Here is a 6,432-nt window from a genome sequence, read left to right on the forward strand (position 1 = left end):
TTCTCCTTGTTTTAATGACTAAAAAGATGTTCATACTGTGAACACTGTGTATTTTAATTTATTTTTATTTTCTCTGCATCATTTTTATTAGAGCCTATTTCAGGTTTTATATAGCCTAAATGAACTACTGAAAGAGCCTATTTTAGGTGCCTAAAACACACTTTGTTACGACCTAAAAATCCGTGGTCTAGTTATCACCACGGCCCCACTAATTTTGCCTTTCAACATTATTATTATTATTATTGTTATTATTCTATCGTGGGATTGTGGAAACATCACTGCTATTACCGTTAGGGAAACAGTGTAATTCGAAACCTAACAATTCACAATTAGCAGTATCGGGATGAGTAATGCATAACAATATCTCTCAGAGGGGTATTGCGAGTTTGGTGGACAGAGGGCAGGACTGACGGTGTGTTTATACTGTATGCACTGTCCACCAGACAGGGACTCGTAGCGAGCGGAGTAACGAGCCCATGACAGACTCCTATGTACGTGCGTACAAATACCGAACTTTCTCTTTGTAAACCTCTAAATCAGTGTGTCAAATGTATGGCATACATAAGCGATGAATACGTGGATATGCTTTTGGTTCTTGGTGCATCAGATAACCGGGCTGGTGTTGCCACTCTTGAATATGCTGCTAGATATCCTCGTCGACGCCATCCAGATAAAAATGTGTTTCATCATCTGGAGCTGCACCTTCCGGGAGTCAGATTGTCTCCTTCCACTATCACGTGACAGAGGTCGTTCACGGACTCACCGTACTCCAGCTACTGAGTAAGTTATTCTGGAGGTCATACGCCAAGAACCTCAGCGAAGTACATGTAGTGTAGCAAGGCAGCTGTGTGTCTCGCAACGCACGGTCGTTAACGTGCTGCGTTGAGCGGGGGCTGCTCCACTATCATACGACATCTGCATCCTGCAGTTCGCCATCAGCAGATGCAGTTCAGTGAATGGTTTCAACAACAACAGGAAGCCAACGATGACTTGGTGAACACCTTAATATGGTCAGATGAAACAGCATTCACTCGTGAGGGTGTCTTCAATATGCACAATGCCCATCATTGGTCACGTCCTCGCGACTGTGGATATGAAGTTCGCTTTGGTATCAACATGTGGTGTTTGGGCTACTACATGTTGCCTGAGCACGTGTTCATGCTGCTATTGTTACTGCAGACGCAGCTTTGCTGCGAAGGGTTCAGGGCTGTATCATCCGGCGGGTTGGGCAATGTTTGGACGTGCAGTGATGTCGCTTGGAGCACCTGTTGTTCTGCGGACAACGTATTCTGTTGTGAAGGTCATGCAGTCATTATTATGGACGTTATTATTGTCACTGGTTGCTACTGTGCGACATCTGAGCGCTCATGTTACATGTAATATAAATGACAAGCAGATGTTGTGTTATTGTACTGTGCTATCATCTTTAGCATCTCGAAACTGATATTGTTTTTGTAGTTATTCTGTCCTATGACAGCCGGCCGGAGTGGCCGTGCGGTTCTAGGCGCTACATCTGGAGCCGAGCGACTGCTACGGTCGCAGGTTGGAATCGTGCCTCGGGCATGGATGTGTGTGATGTCCTTAGGTTAGTTAGGTTTAATTAGTTCTAAGTTCTAGGTGAATGATGACCTCAGAAGTTAAGTCGCATACTGCTCAGAGCCATTTACTCCATTTCTTTGTCCTATGGCAGGTCATTTGTTTCTACTGTATTTCTTGTTTGTCTAACCACATACTTGTTATGTTCATTACAAAATGTTGTAAATTTAGGATACATGTGACCTAAGAAACTGTGTATATTACAATATGAAATGTCAGAATGAAAGTAGCTAATAAAAAAATGCGCCCCAAATATGGGTCGAATCCTCGACCTCCTGCATGCTAACCCATTTGTGGCGGGCTGACAGAGGTAGTTACCATACATGTGGTTGCAGTGTTGCCAGATTGTCACTCTTTAACGTCCTTTTTCTGTCGGATGTACTGGCCGCAAGAAATATTGTGGCAGACATTTTTTGTCGCTGGCATGTGAAGAATCGCGGTGCAAAGCCCGAGTGCGTGAATTTCGCTTCACCCTGTATATTTTTTCTCGAATACGTAATATGTTGCGATCAACGAATCTGTGGTTGTGGTAGATGATTTAGAGGGACCAGAATCGATAAATGTTACTTTTTCACTAAGAATTTCGCATTGTTGCAGTAAATGTCTTGTATACTGTACTATCGATAGCTACGATGTCACGGCGTAGGTGCAAGTTCATAAGTTGGCACTACAACAGACACCGACGACAGCACACTCTACGAGCTCCACTCCAGATTCAGCCTGTTTGATTCTGGGGAGACGACCTAGCAACATTTTTTCTATTGCACAGTGGGCGAACCACTACTTGTACGGGAGGACGACGGTTCAATCCCGTCTCCAGCCATCCTGATTTAGGTTTTCCGTGATTTCCCTAAATCGTTTCAGGCAAATGCTGGGATGGTTCCTTTCAAAGGGCACGGCCGATTTCCTTCCCCATCCTTCCCTAACCCGAGCTAGCGCTCCGTCTCTAATGACCTCGTTGTCGACGGGACGTTAAACAACACTAACCTAACCTAACCTAACTACTTGTACGCAAAATTAAGTAAAGGTGATTTTAGTTCACACTGCAGTGCCGAAAGTTTTACCTCACCTGCTCCTACTCGCTTCCTTCATTCGGCTAACCTTTCAGTTTTCAGGAGCAGACCCACGCGCCGCCTTCCAGGCGGGATACAAAAAGTGGCGACGAGATTTTTATTTTTTTTTCCTCTCCTATCATTTCCTTTTTTGCTCGGTACTGCTTTAGCTTTTTTATGATATCCCCGTGTGACCGTGTGAGTGTATGACTGCTTCCTGCAGTCGCTATAAGACTTTCATTCGTGTAAACCATGGCTTCGCCACAGGAACAGACTTCGCTGTCCGATCTTGTACGTTTTCAGGCTCAGCAAATGACGCAGCTGCTTGCTGCTACAAATGGACTGGGCACACTAAAAACTGCAGCTATTTCGGCACCTCCGACGCCACCGCCTGTACCGAAGCCGTCGCCGGCGGCGCCGCCATTTCGTGCCTTCAATCCTGACATTGAACGCTGGCCAGAATACATCGCAGAGGTCGAGGCACACTTCGCAGCATACAACATACCAGGCACAGAGCGGCTTACCTTTTTCATTGCCAAGGCGGGTGTTGTGTTGCACCGTGTGCTCGTCAATTTGTTCCCCACCACCCACCCAGAAACTAAAACTTACGATGAAGTGATTGATGCTTTGAACTCCCACTTCCGTGAGAGTGTAAATGTGGTAGCTGCAAGCTACAAATTCTTTCGCCTCTGGCGTGGCCCTACTCAGTCCAATAAAGCTTTGTTAGCGGACCTTCAGGGACTCACATCTGATTGTGACTTTAACTGCTCATGTGGAAACTTGCATGGGGGCTCAATTAAATAATTTTGAAAATACTTTTCATTTTAGTATGTCCGATTACGTAAGTCTCGTAATCGGTTGGCCCTGACTAGTATTATTACGCTATCTGACTGCAACAAACAATGTAAGTAGATTTTCGTAAACACAATTAATTAATTAAGTCCCCAGCAACTATAAAACCTACAAAATCCAAGCACAAGAGTAACTGTTCTGTATGTGGGAGTGTGACTCAACGCCCACATCTGGCACGGTTCTTTTCCAACAAGACAAGAATTTTTAAATACCAACTATACTGACGTGACAAAAGAAATTTAGAAAAACTATAATTACGCAAGAAAATCACAATTACACTCTAATCCAAGAACACAAGCCAGATGCTTTGTTGACTGAACCTGTAGTGACACATTATTTCAGATACACAACCAATAAAAGAACATTGTAAGTTTTACCTTCATATATATTGACGAAATGCACTCATTACAATAACATCTGCTATCTCTCCCATCAAATAACTGCATAAGACATGGAACAACACTCTTTACTACAACATCTCGCTCCGACTTCACGACAAGCAGTGCCCACTAGCACATCTCGGCACGACTCTTAACACGCACTGTCCTCTACGAGCTCTCTACTAGCACTGACTTCAACGAGTTCTCAACAAGCACTGTGGAGGCGGCTTAATAGTACTCTTTGGCGCAATCTCTGGCGCAGTGGCACAGTGTAGCCACCTTTCATATGCCCCTCCTCCACAGGCCAGAATTTGATGGTATTTTTGCCAGCATTGGTGGTGAAAATACCACCAAATTCGTCCAGAAAAATACAGACAAAAATAAAAGATAATATTAATACCTAAATATCACGTAATTAGTTAAAAATTTTGGCTTTGCACTGACCTTTCACTAACCTAATATATGAAATACAGTAAGCAATACAACTTCTTTTCATACATGTGACTTTACATAATAGTTTACACAATATACAAAAAATCAGTTTATACAAATGTTCACCTAAAATGCTTTCAATGATTAGTTTATACAAAAAAAGACACCAACAGGTAACATCTTTTCAGTAAAAGCAGTCCATCAGTGGCACCTAGTAAAGTTTAGCAGGTACACCCAGCAACAAGTCACATTAGTTCAGTAGAAGCAATCCATCAGAGGCACCCAGCAATGTTGAGTAGGTGCAGACACCAACAAGTGATATCATTTCAGTAGGAGTAGTCCATCAGTTGCACCCAGCAATGTTGAGCAGGTGCAGACACCAACAAGTGACATCATTTCAGTAGGAGCAGTCCATCAGTTGCACCCAGCAATGTTGAGCAGGTGCAGACACCAACAAGTGACATCATTTCAGTAGAAGCAGTCCCAACAAGTCACATTAATTCAGTAGAAGCAGTTCATCAGTGGCACCCAGCAATGTTGAGTAGGTGCAGACAGCAACAAGTGACTTCATTTCAGTAGAAACAGTTCATCAGTTGCACCCAGCAATGTTGAGTAGGTGCAAACAACAAGAAGTAACATCAGTTCAGTAGAAGCAGTCAATCAGTTGCACCCAGCAATGTTGAGCAGGTGCAGACACCAACAAGTGACATCATTTCAGTAGAAGCAGTCCATCAGTTGCATCAGCAATGTTGATCAGGTGCACACAGCAACAGGGGACATCTTTTCAGTAGAAGCAGTCCATTAGTGGCATCAGCAATGTTGATCAGGTGCACACAGCAACAAGTGACATTATTTCAGTAGAAGCAGTTCCATCTGTGGCACCCAGTAAAGTTCAAGAGGTACACACAGCAACAAGTCACATTAGTTCAGTAGAAGCAGTCCATCAGAGGCACCCAGCAATGTTGAGTAGGTGCAGACAGCAACAAGTGACTTCATTTCAGTAAAAACGTTCATCAGTTGCACCCAGCAATGTTGAGCAGGTGCAGACAGCAACAAGTGACTTCATTTCAGTAAAAACAGTTCATCAGTTGCACCCAGCAATGTTGAGCAGGTGCAAACAGCAACAAGTGACTTCATTTCAGTAGAAACAGTTCATCAGTTGCACCCAGCAATGTTGAGTGCAGGTGCAGACACCAACAAGTGACACCATTTCAGTAGAAGCAGTCCATCAGAGGCACCCAGCAATGTTGAGTAGGTGCAGACAGCAACCAGTGACTTCATTTCAGTAGAAGCAGTCCATTAGTTGCATCAGCAATGTTGATCAGGTGCACACAGGAACAGGGGACATCTTTTCAGTAGAAGCAGTCCATCAATGGCACCCAGCAATATTGAGTAGGTGCAGACAGCAAAAAGTCACATCTCTCAGCAGAAGCAGTTCCAAAAAATTCACTAGCACTGATCACACTGTTTATCAGAGTTTATGAGCAGAAATTAAACATGTCCTAGTGGCACCAATCATGAGGAAAAGGTACAAGTAACAGTCCATAATTTTTTTTTTTACAATCACTGATCAGTCAGTTCATCAACAGAAATTAAACACGACCAAATGTCACACATCATGTTGAAAAGTGCAGGTAACAGTTCAGAATATTTATCTTCACTAATCAGACAGTTCAGGCATGAACAATAGTTTGAATGCACATACAAATGCTTTTACAGTAACATACAAATCATAACAAACACACAAATGATATCAGATAATTGTCCTATTAACTATTACAATACACAAATACCAGTAAACCTATAATATTCATGGGTGTCAGTGCAAGCCACTATAAACAAATAAATAATATTTACGAGATAGGTGGGTAGGATTAGTAAAGGAAAACACACAAAACACACTCACTCATCTCTCATCCACATTAAGTACTACTGTGTAATTGAATAGTGTTAATTGTGTAAATGAAATTCTGTCTAAATCTGATGTTCATCATGTGTATCAAGTAGTACTGGCAGCAATGTATAATAGTCAATAATAGTTAGTCAACGTCATAGTCATCAAGTCAAGACGAATGTTTGCCAAGCCAGATCAAAATGTACTGTTGTTGAACAACTGTCAG

This window comes from Schistocerca americana, chromosome 5, assembly GCF_021461395.2.
Source record: "Schistocerca americana isolate TAMUIC-IGC-003095 chromosome 5, iqSchAmer2.1, whole genome shotgun sequence".
NCBI lineage: Eukaryota > Metazoa > Arthropoda > Insecta > Orthoptera > Acrididae > Schistocerca > Schistocerca americana.